The 22,844-nt window shown below is 35.0% G+C and overlaps 1 protein-coding gene and 1 non-coding gene across 10 annotated transcripts in view; both read right to left on the bottom strand.

The window, feature by feature from the left end:
* Nucleotides 1-22,844, bottom strand: part of LOC103097748 (uncharacterized) — a 104,219-nt gene that overhangs the window by 24,894 nt on the left and 56,481 nt on the right. For 4 of the 9 annotated variants that reach the window (XR_001629205.2, XR_008917490.1, XR_008917488.1 and 1 more), the window contains one exon: nt 5,418-22,786. The exons of 2 other annotated variants lie outside the window; for them this stretch is intronic. The gene's annotated coding sequence lies outside the window, so the exon portion shown is untranslated. Of the gene's footprint in view, nt 1-5,417; nt 22,787-22,844 lie in introns of those variants that run through there. 3 more of the 9 variants (XR_008917489.1, XR_008917491.1, XR_008917492.1) reach the window with 1 other exon arrangement.
* Nucleotides 19,348-19,407, bottom strand: MIR30B (microRNA mir-30b). The gene has a single exon (NR_127484.1). It is a non-coding gene; the product is annotated as a microRNA mir-30b (primary transcript).

Below are 22,844 nucleotides of genomic sequence, written 5' to 3'. Positions count from 1 at the left end.
TTCTTGCTTTTAAGCAAATTTAGACCTTGACTCACTATAACATGAGCCCAGACAGCCAGTCACAGGACCCCTACAGACTATAGGTCTGGAGGATGAGGTTTGCCTGGTAGCCCAGAAAATCTGATTGAAACAGCCTCAAATAGAAAGATGAGTGGACAGAGTTAGAAAGGGACATTTTTTTGGGGTGGGGTGATGTTGGATTGAAGAAAATGAGAATAAAGAGCAAGAAGTGGGGACAAGATGGGTTCTAATGACAGCTGGAGGTTCAGAATCACTAGAATGGAAAGGGTGTGACAAGAGGTGAATCGATTAATTGTTGAGAAATTCCTATAAAGTAGCAAAGAGCTCATGAATATTCATTTTTTCTTTCTTTTGAATGACCTCAGAATACAGAACTCTCAGGAATAATGTGGCAGTAAAAAGCTGGGAAGCTAAAAACTTAAAGTTGCTTACTGAGGTAGTAGCTAGAAACTCCATTTGGAAATGGCCCCTGGCGAAATTTCAAGTGACCAAATGTAAGAGACTCCGTAGAAATGTATGTCTGGCTCTCCAGTGGAATCACCCTGTATATGAAAAGTACTCCTGGAGACACTTCACGTGAAATATTCTGCCTCAACCTCCACTGGACTGCTTTCTAAGCTAAAGAGAATCAGGAAGGTTTTCACCTGGAATAGTTTAGTTACTTACCTAACAGTGACAAGTTGACTTCTAGTTGATCTCAGGTCCTCTACTTGTGGAGAAACTCCAGATGTTCTGGGAGCCCTTTAATTAGCAGACTTCCCACTGAGAAAGGGGCTTTGGTTTTCTTTTTGTTTTTACTGTTCTTGGGTTGGGGGGAATGCCTTTGCAAGAACCAAGACAGGACGTGAACTATGAGAATTGTGTAAAGTGATATATATATATATATATATATGTCATGTATCACCACACATTTGGAAGTTTAGAATAATACTGTTGTCTTAATACACATACTTTTCTTGTACTTTTTAGTACAAGGCAGTCGACAACAGATTTTTAAAAAAAGATAATGTTTTCTAGCATTATTTCTAGCAACCTAGTTGATTTACTAGGGAGAGAAAATGTTCAAATAAGTTTAAAGGTGAGTGGCCATTATCACACACACACATAATCACCCAAGGTCCAGAAATTGCAAATGACCCATTCAAAAGTGAACTATGGAAGGGGCAGGTGGGTAGCTCAGTGGATTGAGAGTCAGGCCTAGAGACAGGAATTCCTGGGTTCAAATCTGGCCTCAGACACTTCCCAGCTGTGTGACCCTGGGCAAGTCATTCAACCCCCATTGCCTAGCCCTTACCACTCTTCTGCCTTGGAGCCAATACACAGTAGATGGAAAGTAAGGGTTTAAAAAAATGAAATATATATGAATAAGTACTTAATCAATTTTTAAAGATCATAGGAGCCATTTCATTAAAAAGAGGTAATGTCAAATTAATCACATTTCTTTATATTTTTAGTCCCAAATTCTCTACCTTCCCTCAAATTCTCCTCCATCCATTCAGAAGGCAAGAAACATGCTGCCTATTATACATAGAAATCATTCAGAACACATTTTCAAATTAGACATGTTCTGAAAAAAAGGAAAACATTTATCAATTGGGAAAGATTAATCTCATTTCAAATAAAGTCAATAAGCAGTTATAGAAGAAACACTTTCTGCATAAATTTTAAGTTTTTAGTTTTCTAGCTATTTACTGCCACATTATTCCTGAGAGTTCTCTATTCTGAGGTCACTCAAAAGAAAGAAAAAATGAATATTCATGAGCTCTTTGTTACTTTATAGGAATGTTGATAATCTATCCAAGACATTTCTCAACAATTAATCAATTCTCCTCTTGTCATACCCTTTTCATTCTAAAGATTCTGAACCTCCAGCTGTCATTAGAACCCATCTTGTCCCCACTTCTTGCTCTTTATTCTCATTTTCTTCAATCCAACATCACCCCACCCCCAAAAATGTCCTTTTCTAGCTCTGTCCACTCATCCTTTCTATAGTTTTGTGTGTGTGTGTGTGTGTGTGAATGGGGTGTTCAGGAAGGCCTTATTCCTCATGACCTTCTTCTTTAGATCACCTCAGCAATACAGAGAGATGGTCATATCCTTGATCTTATCTTTTCTACATCCTGATCAGGAATTCTGAATCCCCTTAACTGAAAATGATCTGTTGTTCCACTTTCTCTCTCTCTCTCTGCTTGCTATTACTATACTGGGGAGATTTGTACTACTCTGTGGTCCTCCAATTCCACAACCTCTCAGTTCTTTCCCAATCCATTTCCTCAACAATGGCAATACTCTCTTCTTTCCCATCTTTATCCATGTTAAACCAATTCATCGATATCCTGTTGTCTTTTCTAAAATTGTTTACTTTCCTTATCCTATCTCTGATCTTGCCTTGCAACCTTTGCTTTCTTTCCTGCACACATGCTGCTACACAGTGCTAGAAAAAAAAATCAGGGAATCGTGCTGATTTTCAATACAAATTTGTTACACAATCTCGACTCTCAAACTATTCTATTCACCACAAAAAGTGTAATGTCAGTTGGACTCTCACTGTAGTAAGGCAGTCCTTTGAAAAGTCACTAATTCATTAATCCACTCACCAAAGTGGCAGTTCCAAACGGTTTCTTCTTTAAAAACTAAGTTTTTATTGATGTATTTTGTTTTTCACATTACCATAATTTCTCCCAGTACCTCTTCCCTTCTCCCCTATCCTGTAAAAAAAATTCCATATAAATTATATTTTTAAAGACAAAAAAGAGAGAGAAAATCAGCACAATTGTCAATAGGTGGAAAATGTAAAAATATGAGTCACATTTGTGGACCTTCCTTCTATGCAATGGGATGAGGTAGGTAAAAGTATATTCTCATATCTTTTTTGAGCCATACTTATTCTTTTAAATTTTTAAACATTTGATGTGGGGAGGTATATTTTGGTCATTCTTTCCATTTGCATTGTTATAATCATTGTGTATTTTTTTTTTGGCTCTGCTTACTTCTCTCTAAATCAGATCTTTCCATGCTTCTCTGTATTCATCACATTTATTACATTCATATTATATTCATCTACAATAATTTAAGCATTTTCCATTCAATGGGTTTATACTTGATTTCCAATTCTTTGCTTTCACAAAAAGTGCTACTATTAGTAATTTTGGGGAATATGAGGAATTTTTTCTTATCAATGGTCTCTACCTATGGTATAAAGCCTAAGAGTGGAATCCCTAAAGGTATGGGCACTTTAGTCACTTTACTATCATAGTGGCAAATTTTTTCCCAAAATGGTTGAACTGATTAACAACCTCACAAATATGCCTATCCTCCCACAAATTCTTCAACACCTGACTATTGGCATCTTTTGTCATTTTTGCCAATTTGCAGGATGTGAGATAAAACCTCAAGGTTTTTTTTTTTAATTGCATATCTCTTATGAATTATTTAGAACATTTTTTATGTTTGTTAAAAGTTTGTAATTATTCTTTAGCAAACTGTTCAGATACTTTGACTACTTTAACTACTGAGAAATGACTTTTAGTCTTCTATATATGCTAATTATTTCTACATCTTGGGAGCCAAAACTTTATCAGAAAAATTTGATCAGTTATCCTTCTTTCTCTCATTAGACCTGCCATGTAGAGTTAAGTTTTTCTGTTCTTCAAATTATTTCTGCCCTGCTTACCATAAATTCTGCTTTTCATAATTTTAAAATTCAAAGATATTTTATTTTCCCAATTATATGCAATAACAATTTTTAACATACATTTTCTAAAATTATAAGATCCAAATTGCTTCCTTCTCTCCTTTCTTTCCCTCCCCCTTCTTGGAGATAGTAAGTAATTTGTTCTAGATTATACATGTATTATAATTCAAAGCATTCTTCCATGTTGATCATTATTGTAAGAGAATACTCATATGAAATCAAAATAGTCATATAAAACCCAAAATAAAACTATAAATAAAGTGGAAGAGAGTATGCTTTGATCTGCATCTGATAGTTCTTTCTTTGGAGGTGAATAGCATTCTTTGTCATAAGTCATTCAGAACTGTCCCAGATCACACAATTATTTTTTTTTAATTAGGAATAACCTGCTATTATTCCATAATCTCTTGGAAATTTCATCAGATTTTGATCCATTTTCTTTTGTCTTGTAATTCTTATTTATAGATGCCTGAATTCTTTTGTGTGATTTTCCCTTCATATCTTTCCTGCTGGTTTATCTGCTTATGTCCTAAGTGAGTTTCCTTTCTTCTGAGATCTTTGGTCATTTCAGTTTTCCCCCCTATTTTCTTTATTGCTCGATTTCTGACTCTAATAGGGGCTTCCCTAAGGATTGGTTCATAAACCATGTTGCTCTTCTCCCACTTGTGCATTTCATGCTGGGGTGACATCCTGCACTCCGTGTTCTATAAGATGAAACAGATTCAAAAACTCCTCTCCCTTCTCCCATTTTTCAGTTCAGTTTTTTTGTGTGTTGTCTTTTCTAGTAGCTTTTTGAAGGGATATTTTGTCTTTCTTTGTATCCTCAATACTTAGCATAATGCCTGGTACATAGAAGCACTTAATTTTTGTTGACTTAGATGGTTTGCCAGTTTTTGTCTTTGCCTCAGGTGACTACAGAGCCCCAAGTGGATATTGCGTTCTTTCCTTCAGGCTTAGGGATCCCACAGGATTCAAGTGTCCTGCCTCTCTGGTAGCACATGGCCATTATAAACTGGACAAATTTCTGCAGCTGTGGGAGGAAGAGGGCTAGGTTGAGTATAGAATTAAGTTCTATTGCAAATATGTGGGCCAGCTGGTGCAGCCTTGCTGCATGGAGAGTAGTGACTGGTCTGATAGTGTTGAGTGAGGGAATTAGGAGTTAAGATTAGTCTTTTCTGCTATTAGATCACTGAGTTTTGTTTTTAATTTTTTTTTAATCTTGTTTGTTCTTGTGCTAGACTCTGGAGACTGATGAAATAGCTTTATTCCTCATATATAATTTTTATTTTGGAGAGATTTAAAGAAACATGATAGAGAAAATGCCCAGTTCTCTATCTTACCACCCATATAACCCAGTCCTTTCCAAGTCTTTTCTTCTCTCCTCAAGCATCCCATCTTTTCCCTTCCCCCTCTGCTGAAAGCCTTGCCTCATATTTCAGTGAAAAAAAATAAATCAAGTCACATGAAGAGATGTCCCTTCTCCTTGCCAAGACTGATCCCTCTACATGCCACAAGTGATTCTATTCCATCTTCTCTTCTTCAAAAGATCTCTCATCATGACTATTCTCTTAACTAATTTTTAATCTCCATCACTGGCTATTTCTGTCATGACTACAAATACAACCATGCCTCCTCCATTCTCAAAATAATACTCACTTGATCCATTCTTCTCTCCTGGCTTTTGCATTATATCTCTCCTTCCTTTTTGTATCTAAACTTCAGAGGAGGCGTCTGAAATTGGTGACTCCATTACTTTTCTCTTCTTAACTTTCTCTACTCTGCAGTCTTTGATTGCTCACTCTTTCTAAACACTTTATAGTTTAAAAAAATTATTTTCTCCTCTTTTCCCTGTTTAGCACTTCTCAGATTCCCTTTTGGGACTTTTATTCAGGTCTTTTCCATTAATTGTGGATGTCTCCCAAAGATTTGTCCTGAAACTCTTTCCTTTAAACGATTCATGATCTCATCAGCTCCCATGAGTTCAAGTATTATATCTATGGTGATCTTTGCAGATCACTTATACAGATCCAAATCTCTCCTGACCTCTAGAATCACATATTCAACTACCTGTTGGACATTTATCCTTTGGATGTCCCATATACTTAACTCAAACTCAGCATATCCCCAAATAAACTCACAATCTTTCCCTTAACTGCTAATTTTCTATTACTATCAAGGACATCACTATCTTTTCAAACATCTAGGTTTGCAATCTAGGTGTCATCCTTGCCTCCTAATCTTAATTCCCACGCCCCATATCCAATCTGCTGCTGAGCTCTATTAACTGTCTTTGTAAAATTTCTCATTTATGCTCCATTCTCTGCTCTGACAGTGCTACCACTCTGGTAGAGACCTTTATCATCCCATGACTGGACTACTACCGTAGACTTCTGGTTGGTCTCTAGGTCTCATGTTGCCCCTTACAGTTCATCTTCCACTTAACTGTCAAATTCATCTTTCTAAAGCAGAAATATCACCACTCCTAAGAATTTAAGCCTATTCTCCACACACATGCTGGCAGGATATTCTAGTGGATCCCTATCATCTTCAGAATTAAGTGTTCAATCTTCTACTTGACATTCAAAGTCTTCCATTATCTCCCCACCCCCACCCCACCCCCGCCTACTTTTCCAGAATTCTTATATCTTATTCATCCTTCCCTTACTCATCAACTTTGGCCTCCTTTCTGATGCTTGTTCAAAATTGCTCTCTACTACTCTCTCTTCTACATCTCACTACTCTAGGCCCTTTTACTGGATATCCCCCAAGTCTAAAATCCCCTCTTCTCTTTTATCTGGTTTCCTTCATCTCTTACAACCCTATTTTCTTTAAGAAAATTATTCAAATCAGCCTCAATGGCAGTGCCTTCCTTTTGTTGATTATTTCAAATTTATCTTGCATATCTTGCAAATAATTTCCTATTGTATTTTCCATCTCTCACTAGAATACAAGGTTCTTTTTTTCCTTCCCCCCATCCCCTTTTTGTATATACCCAACACTAAGTCTAGTGCTAGGTACAGAGTAGGCACTTAATAAATGCTTACTGAATATTCAAGGTATGGGACACAATGAAAGAACTTGTCCTCAAGGAGCTCAGAAACTAATGAGTGAGACAAATTTCATTTTCTGGCAGGGTTACTAAGCTTGTAGATGAGGGGAATGCTGTAGACATAGTTTGTCTATGTTTTAGTAAAGCTTCTGATACGGTATCTTATATTATTCTTGTGGTGAAAATGGAGACATGGATTAGAAAATAATATGAGATGGCTTCAGAACTTGCTGAATGGTCAGACTTGAGTAATTTTAAATGATCCAATGCCAACACGAGGGAAATCCCTAGTGGAGTAACCGAGGAAAATGTGCTTAACCCTCTGCTGTTGAATGTTTGTATGGATGACTTGGATAAAAACATAGGCAGCATGCTCACCAAATTGGCACATGACAAACCTAGATGGCTAGCCCAGGGAGTGACATGATACAAAAGGGGTCTAAAAAAAATCGACTTCAGAAGAATAAGATGGGTGAGATGGGTAAATAGAAGTTGTGCTGAAGAAGACCTTGGGGTTTTGGCAGAGAAAACTCAGTGAATCAACAGTATGATGTAGGACTGGAAAAGAAAACTAATATAGTCCTGAGCTGCACTAATGATATAATTATGATTAATGATATAGTTGAAGACCTCCATAAGGTTCTTCAAGCAGATGCTAGACAATCATATTAGTTATGTTTTGGAGGAGATGCCTTTGTCTAGGTAGCTGCTGATGTCCCCTTCCAGCCCTCAAATTTTATGAACCATTTGAATTTGAAAAACAATTCCCTATATAACTGTGGTCCTTAACTTGGGCTTCTTGAAAAAATAAATAAAAAAGATTTCTATAACTGTCTTTCAATATAATTGTTTTCCTTTTTAATAAATTTTCTGTATCACAAAAACATTATTTTAAGAAAGGATCCATAGGCATCACTGGAATGCCAAAAGAGTCTATTTCATTCACATGCTCACACACACACACACACACACATTTCACTCACATGCACACACACACACACACACAAAACTCCTGCTCTACAACACACTCAAGTTGTCATTTAGCTTGTGCTTAGAAAAACATCAGAGAATATGTGGAAAAATGGGGATACTAATGCACTATAGGTGAAGCTGTTAACTGATCCAACTCTTTTGGAGAATAATTTAGAATTACACCCAGAGTTACAAAACTGTGTATATCCTTAGACCTAGCAGTACCATTATTGGGTCTATTTCCCAGGGAAATGAGGGGAAAAAAAGAAAAGAACCCTTATCTTCTAAAATATTTATAGTAGCATTTCTTTGTGGTGGTAAAAAATTGTTGACTGAGGGGATGCCCCTCAATTGGGAAATGGCTGAACAAATTGTGGTATATGATTGTAATGGAATACTACTATGCCATAAGAAATGAACAGACTGATTTTTAAAAACAACAAACTTACAACTACACAAAATAATGGACAGTGAAATGAATAGAATAAGGAGAACATTATACATAACCACAGAATTAATACTAGAAGAATAAACTGAAAATTTGCCTCTAGAAAGTGAACAGAAAGGTGAAACATGAAAGAGTTAATTTGTAAGTACAAGTTGGCCACTTGGAGAATCTTTTTTTGTGTGTGATTTGGGAAGGGTAGGGAAAAGCTGGAACACTAGTGAATAGGATTTATTATGTAGACATTAAGAAAAATAAGTTAAACACATATTTGTTATTTGTGTACTATCTTTTTCTTTGTATGTGGAAATGCTCATTTAATTTTGGTTTTGTAAAATTTGGAATTAAAAAGAAAAAGAAAAACCTCAGAGAAGAAACCCACTACTTTCCAGGGTGCTCCTTTTCACTTTTGAATAATTATGTTTATTAGGAAATTTTCCTTTTTCTCAAGTCAACCTTCCCATTATATTTAATATTGCCCTATGGGGAAAAATAGAACCCATTTCTCCCCCCCTCAAAATAGATCTCCCCATTTCCTTGTCTCCAAGTGAAATATTCTCAATTCTTTTCACTAATCCTCATATAGTCTTAATCATCATGGATGCCTTTCAATCTACACACTATCATAGAATCTCAACAGTGCAAATGCTCTTAAGAGGTCACCTTATCTGGCCCACAGATAAGCATATATCCCACATCATTACTGTGGTCTGCTTTCAGACTTCCAACAACAGTGAACTCACTACCTTTCAAATTAGTCCATTCTCCTTGTTAGATTTGTCAGATTATCACATTAAGTAACATGATGTGATAGAAAAGACCTTTTCTCAAAATTATGGCTCTGCTCTTTGGTGTCTGAATTATCATAGGCAATAACCCCGACTTCCCACATGATTGTTTCCTTTCTTATCAAATGGGAAAACTACCCCAATTAGTTTATAAGGTTCCTTCCCATCCAGAACCCATGAAATTGTTCCTTATGTTGAACTGAAACTCCTAGTCACTCTCGAATTCTGCCTTCTTATGGCTAGCAAAGCAAGTCTAATGTAAGGAGGACATTGGTTAGTTGGTGTCTGAAGAACTGGGAGGTCAAGGACTTTGAGATCATACAAAGATTGATTAAATAAACTATATTTATCCAGCAGAAAAAATATGAGGAATATAATACTTATATTTAGGGCAGTGACATGTAAGAGAGAATATATTTATTGTTGACTCCACTGGGTAGAATTAATAGCAATGAGTAAAATGTTCAGAGCTACAAGTTATAGAGAAACAGTTTTTGGTTTGGTAGAAGACAAACACTTTCCATTAGAGATTTAAAACACAACTGACTCCTTCAGAGGAAACAGGTTCCCTCCTTTAGATATCTTTTCAAATGAAAACCAGACTGCCATCTAACTAAGCTTCTTAATAGAAACCCATCTAGGTAGACTACTGAGATGGCTACCATCTTCTTCCTAAGTTTTCTCCAGCTTAAACAACCCTACTTCCTGTAATCAGTCCCTCAGTATTTTTAGATTGTTATAAGTCTATATTTATATACCAAAGGTATGTTAACCTTTAGTAAGTTTTACTTAAAACATCAGAGTGGCTTCAATGATTTAATTCTGTGGCCAGAGGAACTTTCCAAGATTTGAGTTATAAGGAGCACTCACATCAGTGAAATCAGAGATATTTTTGAAGTTTAATTTGATTAGTGTAAAAGTTAGATTTTTTTTTCTCTGAATCTCCCTCTACCATCACAAGGAAGGATGAGGCTAGTTCCTTAGGAGCTGCTGGGTGCAGAGGAATATAACCAGCGATCATTGGCTTCTTTCTCACTGGATCACTATTTTTGACTCTCCTTATTCTTCCAAAGATTATCATGCGTTTTGCTTTACCACATGGAAGGAAAACCACAACTCTGTGATCCGGAGTTTGTTGTTGCAATTTGTCTAGGAGTCAACTCAAGATGAAGGTAACAAAAGATAGCACCAGAACTGTTCCTTCATGGGTACCAAGTGGAAGTAGTGAAGGGGAGTTAGGAGAGGAAGGAAACATGGAAGGCTAGGTGGGTAAAAGTACACAGAATCCCAGGATGAGGGATTAAAGGCATTTCGGGAATCCAGGGCTTGTCCTTTAATACTTATGCATCACCAAGTGAAATGACAAAGTAAGTATATTACATCAGGACACTGTGGAGTGTGCCTCACTCAATAAAATTTAAGGTCCTTCAGAGCAGGTTCTATTTCACTTCATATTACTAGAACCTAGTATATTGTTTGGTAGAGTTGGTTAAGTATTTGTTGTCCTGAATATTGAAACATTATACATGCATGAGAATAATGAGAAGGAAGGCTCTAAAACTGTGGTTTATATAAAAGAGTACTAATTACAGAGACATATTAAATGATTAGCTAGAAATAATAAACATTTAATTTTTTTCAGATAATTTATTTTCCCAATTACACATAATAACCATCTTCGACATGTTTTCTGAAATTATAAGATCCAAATTGTCTCCCTCCTTCCCTTCCCCCTCCCAGACATGGTAAACTGATCAGTTTAACATATGTATTATCATGTAAAACATACTTCCATATTGGCTATTGATGTAAGAGAGTATTCCTATAAAACTAAAAAGCCCAAATAAAAACTAAAGTGAAAAATAGTATGCTTTGACTGGAAGTGGATAGCATTCTTTGTCATAAGTCCTTCAGAATTTTCCTGGATCCTTGTATTGCTGAGAGTAGCTAAGTCTTTAATAGTTGATCATAGTACAATCTTGTTGTTACTGTGTATAATGTTCTCCTTGTTATGCTTATAATAAGCATTTATGACAATGCAGTATATCATCTAATTCATGTCAAATTAACTTTACTGAAAGTTTATTTGGTGATCAACCTTTATATCTTGTTGCTTGTCCAACATGAGTGTTCACAACAATAGCCAAGTTAAAGATAATGCTGGTGGCATGGTAAAGCATGCAATTCCCAAATACTAGGCATTAGAATATACATGGTACTTATGTTTGAATGTCAGGGTGTCATGTCTCAGAGAATTTATATTTCAAAGCAAAAAAAAAATCTACATGAAATGAAGTACCAGGGAGAAGACGGAAAATCGCTTTTTCTACTCTGTTCTTTCTGCTCCTAGAGATAGGCATGGTTATTTTTCAGATACCAACCTATTTATTTTAATAAGTTCTGGTTAGGTTTTCTCTCTCTTTTGTTAAAAGTAATTAGGAGTCTTGGTTTAAATGGCATTCTTCTGGACTATAGAATACATAATGGCAAACAGCACTCTAGTGTTAACAAATGACCACTATCTTATTTAAATATTAATATTTGCTGATGAATCATATAGTATAAATATAAGAAATGAGTGAGGGGGCTTGGTACTATAGACAAATTGACCTTTAAGAACTCTTATAACTAAATTGTAAGATAAACACAAACTTGAAAGCAAGATTTACTCTCTTATCTGTAGTGGGAATAACATAGGATAATGCCAAAGGGGCTGGGCTACTAAGCCAGCAAATGTGAAATTTCCCAGCGGCCTGTGGAATAACCTTTATTTCACAAACTTTTAAAGAAGCAGCAGTCACTTATGCCTCTGTAAATTGCACCTGACAATCTAGTGACCTAGGAATTCTCTCAGCCTGTATTTAAGCTTTTCAAAGGGCTCCCAAACCATTTAAGTCAGTAGGATGAACAGTAGTACTTAAAATAGCTGAGTATATGGGTGTTTAAAGCCATTCAAAACAAGCAAAGAAAGGTCATAACTTCTAAACCAGTTTTAGCTGCACAACCTTGAGAGGCCTAGGATACCCAGAAAGGTAGCTGAACTGGTTCAACTACTAAAACCTTGACTCATGGGACAGTTGGAACATTATGAAAACAGCCTTGAGGCCAGTTCATTTCTCTAATGCTAACAAGTCTAATAAAGGAAAGTGAAATTAATTTCATGTTATTTCTATTACTTTTAAAATAGGAAGAAAAAAAGATTTTGGTTTTTAAATGCAAAAGTAACTATGACAAGAAATGAAACTTTTTAAGTATCTTTAATTTTTTCCCAGGATTTCAAACAAGTTACTTTAAACTGAGAATTTGAAAATAGAAGTTGTAGCTACTCTAATTTGACAAGTATTCATTAAGGGCCTACTTACACGTCAGGATACAAACACAGGATACAAACACAAAAAGTAAGCAATTTTTGCCCTCATGTAGTTTAAATTCTTTGAGAGGAGAAAACATAAACACAGTGTAACATATAAGACATTCAAGATACAGGCTAATTTTTTTTGGGGGGGGGAGAGGCACTAAAAGCTAAGGGTGATCATGAAAAGCTTCACGAAAAAAAGGGGGAATTTGTGTTGAATTTTGAAGGAAAAATGGAATTCTAAGAAACAGAGGTGAGGAATAAGAATTTCCCAGGCACAAATTGAACAGAACTGAGAACAGCTTAGTATGTAGGTTACCATTTAAGAGACAGTTTAAAGTAGGAAACAAGAGGGCACAGATCCTAGTTTAAAGAATCATTTTAAATGTTTTGCATAAAATCATAGATTCTTCTAAGTGGAAAGCATCTCCACAATTGCCTAGTTCAAAATCCACTTGTGAAATAGGCAACCCCTATCCAACCCATGACAAAGCCCTGCTTTTCCTCTGAAGCCCTCTGAAAGTGTATTATTATGTGTTATGTTACTCATAAGGTACCTGAGATTGCAGCAAACATTTATTCCTTCATATTCATCTATGAATCTCTGATGGGCAGCAATGAGGTCCTGTTTGTCTTTATATATGTGACAGGACCTCGCACAGAACTCATAGCAAGCACTTATTTTTTTAATTTGAGACTACTAATTTTGAGAATGTGGACAGTGAACTAATCATTGAGTTGTAGCAAGGGAGAGAATGATTGACAGGTCATAGAATCTTGCCTGAGCTGGTTGAGTCAGAGTTTCAAGGAGTAGTTTGTCAACTGACACTCTGGAGCTGAAAGGTGAAGGAAAAAGGTATATGCTGAGACATCCTGGAAGTCCATCCATCAAGCAACTGGCCTTTGAGAATCTACTGGCTTTGGTGAGAGGAAATCTCCAGTCTTCTGGTGGACAGATACTAGAGGGCAGACCTCTACTTTGCTGAGATCATCTGAGAACACCATACCTGGGATTCCTGAAATCTAATCAACTATTGACTGTGTGTGTGAGATTTGGGTTTACTGTGGGATTTAGCCTTAATACTCTTTAGATAGTAACTAGATAAATAGAGTAAGCTTGATTTAGATAAAAATATAGCGGGATAAGAGTCAGATGATAACCTTTTCCCCTTATTCCATTCCCAAATCCTATTCCTTACCTGTTAATAAACTTAATTTTATTTATATGTGCCTTCTCCCTCTGTATAACCTTTCTTTTCCCCTTTCCGAAAAACCATAACAACAGAATCTCATGAAATGCTAGCATCACATAAATCTCCATTTTAAAATAAATGTGGCTTGACTTGATCCAGTGTCTAGATAGGAAATGTCTATAATTAATAGTGGAAGGTGAATATATACAAGTACATGTGTTACATTGTGAAGATTGGATTTAGCTATTTCCTGATTATAACAATGAAGATACTTAGTTTAACAAAATCAGGAATGTCTTGGGAACTTTATATTACTCCATCCTACTTAGACCGTACTTTAGGGGAAGATAAAGTTGTAATCTCCTGATTGAACAATGAAGGTACTTACCTCTTACCTTATATGAAGCTAGAACTTTAGGTCTATTTTAAGATCTTAATACAAAAAGGTGTTAAGTAACTATAAAGGTTAAATTAATCATAAAAAGGTTAAGTAACTCACAAAAGGTGAACTTAAAGAAGTGTTAAGTAACTCTAAAGATATAATCTAATCAAAAGATGAGAACTAAAAGTATGGGTAGCCCTGGAGAAAAGCCTTTAATGTAATTGGTAGATGTGAAAATTTAGAGGAGCTACAAGGGTGAAAGGTCTATATATTTGGGATTTTTCATTTCTCAGAACACTCTCCCTGATTGACGGTGGAGAGTTAGCTGAGAGCAGCGTGCTGGCCTTTTGGCATCTTAGAGTGGCTACAAGCTACTGTCTGGTTCGGTGGTGAGTTTCTGGCTGAGTTTTCCTCCTTTACTTTCCAACTTTATCCTCTTAGAAGCCTCTAATCATCTTCAGAGACCTAGAGGTGGGTATTTTAAACTCCCCCTGGCACAGGCCAGGCAGGAGAAATCCTATATCCTCTTCCCTTCTTCTCCTTAAATTCCTTCCCTCTACATTAAATTACCATAAATTTTCAGACTGACTGGGGTATTTTATTTGAGATGTTCCTTTGGTAACCAATTAAATCTGGATTTAAGTCACAACCCTAAATTATCTTTATAACATAAGACATATTTTAACATGATTACATATATACATATTTAGGGTTCTACTGTATAGTATGTCATCATATGTATGCAACTTTTTCATCTATTACCCTTTTTATGTGCATCTCCTCAGAGACATATTCTGTGCTACCTCAAAAACAGCTATAAATGTTTCTGTACATCCTTAGGGTTTGCTTTGCTTAGGACGAATCCCTCCCTTCATTTCCCCATTCCATCCTATTTTCTATGTGTGGTATTTCTTTTAAACAGCTGAGATTAGAATAAGGTTAAGCATCTGCCATTTACCACCATTTCCTTCTTGTTTGTATATTTATTTGTGGTTATGTAATACAATTTTCTCTAAATTTCCTTTGCCTTTCCACCTGTCATGCCCCCATGTACTCTTCTTCCCTTTTCCATTTTTTTCTTGATAATTATGACATAACAGAACTACTGTCAGACCTTATATAATTGGACTCCATGAAATTCCAACAATGATAGAGTTCGGAGGGGATACATGTATCATATGCCCATATTTGAATGTAAGCATTTTATCTTTTAAATCCTTTATCACTGTTCATTCATATTTACTTTGTCTTCCTTTATTCCTTTATTTTTAACTTCAAAGTTTCCATGCAGCTCTGGACTTTTCATGACACATGCTTAGAAATCCTCTATTTCTTTTAAAAGTTAACTTATTTTTCCTTTACTATTATATTGGGCAAATAACGTTTGGTCATAAGCCCATATCCTTTGCCTTCTGGAATAACATACTACAAATTCTCTACTTAAGAGTTTCAATGGCTGTGTTTTCTGTGATCCTTTGATTTTAGTTATTTATTGAATTTTGATGGCTTGCAATTTTTTTTTTGACCTGGAAGCTCTAGACTTTAACTACATTTTGGTTCTTGGAAATTTAAATTTTGGAGGTTCTTTCAAGAGGTAATTGGGAAATTTTATTTTGTTCTCTAATTCTGTAAGATCTAGGTCAGTGAATTGAACCTATGGTACAGGTGCCAAAGATAGCACTCAGAGTGCTCTCTGTGGGCACATGGCTATTTCCCCTGCCCCAGTCTAGTTCATTACTAGAAAGGCAGAGGGAATCAGGCAAAGCTGCTCCCCTCTCTACCACCTATTATTTTCTTCACATCCCCAAGGAGGGCAGCTCACAGGTGGCAGAGCACTCAAGCCACTCCCCTCCCCCTCTCTACCTGAACTGAAGACATTCCTCATTTCACCCACCCCTCCTTCCAGTAGCCCAATGGGAGCACTTCTTCCCTCCCCTGAGAGGGGTAAAGGGTGGGTGGGTGGCAGGGCAAGCCCTGCACTTTGTGGGAGGATAGGCATGGCATGTGGCTACTGGGGGGGATAGGTATTGCACTCAGTCTGGGGGTAGGGTGGGGGCAGGGCCCAGCACTGTCTCTAAAAGGTTTGCCATTACTGATCTTTGAATATTTGATGGCTAGACTTTTGTTGTTGTTGTTATAGAGTTCAGATAATCCAATAATTCTTAATTTTTTTCTTCGGTTTTCCTGGTTTGTTGAATTTTTTGTTATATTTAATATTTTCTTCCATCTTTTCAATTTTAATATTTTTCATTCCTTTGTGAACTGATTTCTATTTAGTTCATTCCAATTTTCAGTTAATTTTTTGTTTGGGCAAGGTTTTGTTCCTCTTACATTATTTCCTTTTCCAACTTTTTCTTTCAAAGCTCTCATTTCTTTTCCTTTTTTTCCCCAAGTGGTCTAATTTTTTTTACTAAAAACATTTTAAAACTCTTTAAAATTTTTACTTCATCTCTTCAAGGAATTCTAGCTGAGTTTGTGCCCAACCCATGCTTTTCTCTGATGTGTGTTTTGGTCTCTTTTGCATGTGTCTTGGAATATCCCTGCTACCACAATAGCTCATGGTGGGATTGTTTTTGTTAATTCTTGGAAGTTTACTTCCAGACTTTTGGACTTGATGTGGTTGAGCTCTGCCACACTTTAGGTGGGAAGGTCTGAGCTAGTACTGTTGCTGCTTTCTTGAAGTAATCAATGTTATTGCAGGATCTCAGTGACAGGATAGGAATGTGAAAAATGTCTGTGTATCCTAAGTGGTATAATTCTGGGTAAAGTTTGATTGCTGGCTTCTTAAGTTGAGCTCTTCAATCTCCTGACCTGGGTTTGAATCTGTGCAAGAGAGACTATTACTGAACTTTGCTCCAATCAGATAGCTAGAAAGCTGTTGGTTCAAAGTAGCAGAATTATAGGATCCCCTAGACTCAAATTCCTGTTTTTTCTCTGCAAGAAGCAAGATCCTACTCTGTGCGTAGGTTCTGAGCCACACCTTTATTGCCATTACTGGCTTCTGAACTTCTTCCTTTTTCTATATACAATGCAAGGCACTTCCTAACCTGGAAGTCTCACTCTCCCACAGAGGCCCCTCTTCAGGCTGCCCTGGATCTTTGAACTGAAACTGGATAGTGATCAACAAAGTTGCCAATTACACCTATCCCTATTGCAATAACCTAGCATAGGTCTGGGATCTGCTCTTAGGTGCTTGGTCTCTGCATGGCATGCCTGTGGCCCAAATTCACCCCAATTGTTCATAGTCCTCCTTATTTGCCTTGCTATGCAGAGCAAAGCTGGATAAATTACATACTGTTTCTAGATATGCCCATAAGATTCTGGTCTGGTATATTTTCTAGATTTATTTGGAAGAGTTTGTGAAGAGGCGCTCACTGCATTGCTTCCCATTATTCACTTATTTTAATTATTTTATATTAATCAACATATCTTAGCAGTTAAAAAATGAAGTAGAAGAGTCCACATCTTTTAAAAAATGTTAAGTAGAATGTAAGATTTTTTAAGGACAAGAATTATTGTATTTTTGTCTTGGTATTTCCAAAGTCCAATAGTGTTTGGCATATAGCAGGCACTTAATAAATACTAAATCGAACTGGCAAAAAGTAATGAGTATAAAACAACTTTGAATTTGCAGTACAAATTCAAGTATAAACCTAACTGAAGAAACAGAACTTTGTGTTTTCTATCAATAAAAGAAAAACGTTAAAAATATACATGGCATATATGGAGTAGTTTGGTGAAAAGGAAGAATCATTTCAGTATTTACTGCTGCCATAAAAACACATTTTTAGCAACAGATACTCATCTTTGGGTAATTGAGCTTTTATGTCAGGAATGTAAAGTTTTTTTAAAAATCACGTTTGTTTTACTAGAAAAGAAGCCACAACATTTTAATTTCTCAAAACTTTATTACAAAGTTCTATATACATACAGAAATTTCTCATTATTTGCAATAAAACTTCCACATATGGTTGCTTGGAGAAAAAGGAAACAAAAAATTTTAGTCAATAGAGAATATTATTTTCAGGTTTAAATGACTAAATGAACAATTATATGAAAAAAAATGCTGAGAATGTCAGTTAGGAATTTGACCTATGTGTGGCCAGATAACCTCACCTTATGTAAGCACTCCAGCAATTTTTGAGAGTGTAGAATAAAATACCTATTACTTTTTAAATATGTTTGAAGTGGTATTAGAAAAAATATTTTCAAGCTACTTTTAAATTGTGTAGTTTTTTCCATAACACATTCTAGAACTGCTATTGAATTTAAAGAAATTATAAACAGATTTGAAAACATTGGATAAGTTTGGGTAAGCAGGTACAGAAACTGTAATAGTATACAACTAATGCATCTCAATATACTGAACTGTTCCAAGTCACTATTCCCATGACTGAGGAATGAGGAGCTTGGCACACAGTGGATAAAGAGCTGGTCTCAAAATCAGAGGCCCTGGGCTCTAATCTCATCTCTGATATGTTTCCATTGTATGACCCTGGGCAAGTCACTTAAACTCACAGTGCTCTAGCGCAACTCTCTAAAACTACACATTGTAGGAAAGGCCAGATTTTCATTAGCAGAGGAATACCAATGCAATCCCAAAAGTTCAGTCCCCATTCCTTCATTTCAGAAAGCTCTTAATGTATCAAACACTAAGTAGGAGAAACCTTCAGAGACTTGGGGTTTCAATAATCATCCTTTTGGATTAGGATTAGGATAATTCTTGTGTTTGCTTTTTTAACTAGGATTGCCCTCCAAATCTTGTAGTCATCTTCCACAGCTGCAAAATTAAACTTATATTCCCATTATTTCTGGACTTAGGTAATTGGGTTACAGATATGGGTTTGAGGAGCTTGCCAAGTTGGTGACAGAACGTTTCTTAAGAGAATACAGAAGAATTTTTACTTGTTAGATTCAAATAGGTCTATAGATGTTTCATTGATAGCAAATAGCAAAGATTTATACTTGTAAAACTTATGGGAAAATTAAACAAGTATATTTTAAGTAGTCTATAACAAGGCTGAAAAATGTTAAATATATAAATATAACTACACATGGATATTAGTTTATCTTTAAATCATTCAGAAAAATATATTATAACTTTTATGATCCAAAAATGCTATTGGTAGCTATAATAATGTTAGATAACAATTGCTCATAGTCATCTCCCTTAAACCAGAAAATTAATATTGCTTTGACTACCTTAATAAAAATAGTTTTAAACTCCTTTAAATCTGACAGAGATAATAACCAAACAGAACGTATCTAATAACCAAAAGCTTCTATCAGTACTTTTTGTCTCCAAAACATCACACAGCTGCCTGTAATGTTGTTAGAAAGACTATAATAGATCAAATCTTTAACTATGACTTTGAAAATTCAACCCCCTAAAATATTATTGCCAGATTCTATTTTAGAATGTTAATAGGCTGTTATTCCAAGTCAGCTGAAGTAAACATCCACCTCCCAGCCGATCCATGTGTTACAGCTGAGTGTAGGATGTTTACATGAACTGGAACTCAGATTAATGGCCAGTTTATGAAACTTTTTTATTTTAGCTAAGTATACTACCTATGAGAGGCAAGTTCATCTTAGGATACATATAAGGTCTCATACAAACTTCAATATAGTGGAATATAAACTTTAAAACAGCATAATAAATGACGGATTAAAAAAAAAACAATTTAGAAATGTACTTCAAGTTTCAAGAATTCAGGCCTCAACTTGTTAAGGAAGAGAGTTATAGCTATACATACTGATACTTCCTATATACATGATCTAAAGAATATCTTAAATTGAATATAGTAAAACCTAGCCACACTGTATCCCTCTGTCCCCACCCTTTTACTCCCACAATTACTCCATTCTGTATATGGATTCATGTATTCTTTGTCCTGCCCCAAACTGTCTTGGATTTTCATGCAGTGCTTCATTCTAATTCAATAATTCTTTTCCATTTCTCCCTCAGAATTCTTATGTATATATTTAGTCTTTTTTTCTATTTCTACTTCAGGCAATCTCTTATTACAAAGAACACTAGGTTAGCAGATAGAAGACCAAGGTTTAAGACCTTGAACAAATCACTTCATCTTGGGGCATATTTCAGCTTCCTCATCTGAAAACAAGGTGGCTGGACTAGATTATCTTTAAGTTTCTTTTTAATTTTCCTCCTTCTCTCTTCCCAATCTTGCTGAGTTACCTTAGGGGGAAAAAAAATCCTCTTCATTTTATTTGACAGTCAAATATTATCTTAGTATTAAGAGTTAAAACTGAAGTAAAATTATATATAGAACAAGAATCAATAATCTCTAATCCTTTAGAAGTACCCAAAAGTTCTTTGATGCTTATCTGCTCATTCTTTGTCTTTAAAAAAGCAAAACAAAACAAAACCTTACCTTTACACCCTCAGTACCCAGAGTATCAAGCTTAAGACAGAAGAGTGGCAAGGGCTGGGCAATTAGGGTTAAATGACTTGCCCAGGGTCACACAGCTGGATAGTGGCTTCATTATTTTCTAATGAAAGGAGTTTTTTAAATACAGCTGTCAATATTTAAAAATAACATCCTATTTCCTTGCTTAATTCCTAGCTTTACAAAGGTTTTATGAATCTTAAAAAGGAATAGCCATAAAATAAAATTAACTCCCAATTACCACACAAATGGAAGGAAGTTGTGATGAATGTAATCCCAAAATAACAATCTATTTCACTTGCCTTGACAACTAGTTAAAGATAGGATTAAAATTAGTTTACATTTCCTGTGCATATGTAGACTTAGACTTTTGGGGCACAATTCAAAATCAAAATGAGTGGATTAATTCACACCTCCATCAGTAGTACATTATCATACCTGTTCTTCCACAGCCTGTCCAGCAATGGTCATTTTTTTTCTTATTTCATCTTTGCCAATCGTATATTTTTTCCTATGATTTTTGATAGCCTAGATATCCTGCTTTAAAAAGTCTGTTCAAAATTGCTTAATCAAGTATCTGTTGAGGAATTTCAAACATTTCAATCAGCTCCTTACATGTTTTGGATGTAAGACCTTTATCAGAGGAATTTGCTGCAAAAATTGTTTTCTCAGTCAACCATTTTCTTTAAAAAACATTTCGATTCCATGTAATTTCTTCTGATGCTCTTTTCTCATTTGCTCATGAATTCGTCACTTAATCCACATTTGGTAAAATTCTTGATCCTCAAATTTGGATGAAATAACTTTTATATGTAAATTATATATTAATTTAGAGAACATCTTGCTATATGGTGTGAGCTATTGGTCTAAATCTAGTTTCTGCTAGAGTGCTCTCTAGTTTTCCCATGAGATTTTTTATCAAATAGGGAATCTTTCCAATAAATGGCATCTTTGAATTTTTTAGCACTATTTGCTTCTCTGTGTTAAATATCCCTAAAAGTACTTCTAGATCATCTTCCCAGACATTTTTCTTTCATAACATAATCCCTTGAGATTCTTGACCATTTGTTACTTCAGTTAAGTTTCATTTATAGTTTTTTCTAGCTCTACAAAATAATCTTTTGGTAATTTAATTGTTATGGTAAGTATTTAATATGCTCAAGGCACTATATTAAAACATTCTGCCTCCTATATGGAGTAGTGTTAAGAGCATCTGGCATGTAATCTGGAGACAAATGTTCAAGTTTTGATTTTAGTACTTTCTAGCTGTATGGCAATGTTGACTTCATGTCCTCATATACATATATAAAAGGGTAATAATATGGCTCGTATTGTTCACATCATTGGCCTAAGATTTGAAAAGGTATTTAAAGTGCTTTCTAATTATTGCTACATAAATTATTATTACAAATACATTGAGCAATAAAGTAGGAACATTATGCAATTTGGAATTTGCATTAATCTACTTTTAAAATTACACACACCTGGTTAAACAAGGGCTGTTGGAAAACAATTTTAACTAAAAAAGGGTTGTTTTTTTTTTTAAATAAAAAATTTCCTAATTTAAAAATGAGCATTTGGTTATTTGATTTTAACAGAAATTTTGGGTTTAAATGAAGAAAAATTATCTCACAATCATATTAAAAACACATTTTAGCAAAAAAAAATGTTTGAGAGATTTTAATTAGACACAACTAGATATAAAAGTAATCTTTAAGTGACAAAGCTTCCTAAGCTTTTTATTAAACCGAACATTTTCTATTTTCCCAAAGCACCAATTAGTACAAGGCTACTAAGAAACAACTTAATGGAGTATTACAAACAACTTAATGGTTTATGACAAACAATTTAAAAAATTTAACTTTTCTAAGAAATTATGATATAAATAATAGGCTTGATCACTTAGGTAAAGTGAGATTTGCCACCTTCAAATATTAAATTAAAATCACTCACAAAATACTCAAGGTCATAGCTAAAGACACCTGAGCAAGGGCATTTAGAATTATAGCTGACAAAGAATTTATTTCACCTCATTAGGCCTGAATAAAATAGAACAAGTGTTATATAATACCAACTATACCATTAATCCTGAAGTATCTAGGGACAACGGAACCAGCTGAGCATAGTATGTCAGCTTTAATGAAGAGGTCCAACCCTTTTTGCTTAAAAAAAATTTATCTTACAACTCTATAAAATATGCAGTTGCTAATGCATATGATTATACATGAATACAAGAAATAAACTTCTAAATTAAGCTTTTCACAAATAAACAATTATTTGATAAAATGTAAGATTTTAGAGCAAATTCTGAAGCTCATGTATGAATGTATATAATTTATGCCATTAATTCACTGGGTTATATATGGTACTAGATATTCTACTACAAGGAAAACAAAAATAAATGGTTTCATCAAGATATCAGTATGAAGTTAGACTTGATAAGTGGTACCATAAACTGAGATTGATTGCTACAAGAGCTCAAGTTGTCTGCATTTTAAGTAAACAAAGGAAAGACTTAGGCACTAACCCTCTCAC

The sequence above is a fragment of the Monodelphis domestica genome, chromosome 3 (genome assembly GCF_027887165.1).
Source record: "Monodelphis domestica isolate mMonDom1 chromosome 3, mMonDom1.pri, whole genome shotgun sequence".
NCBI lineage: Eukaryota > Metazoa > Chordata > Mammalia > Didelphimorphia > Didelphidae > Monodelphis > Monodelphis domestica.
This window is presented reverse-complemented; position numbering and strand designations above follow the sequence as displayed.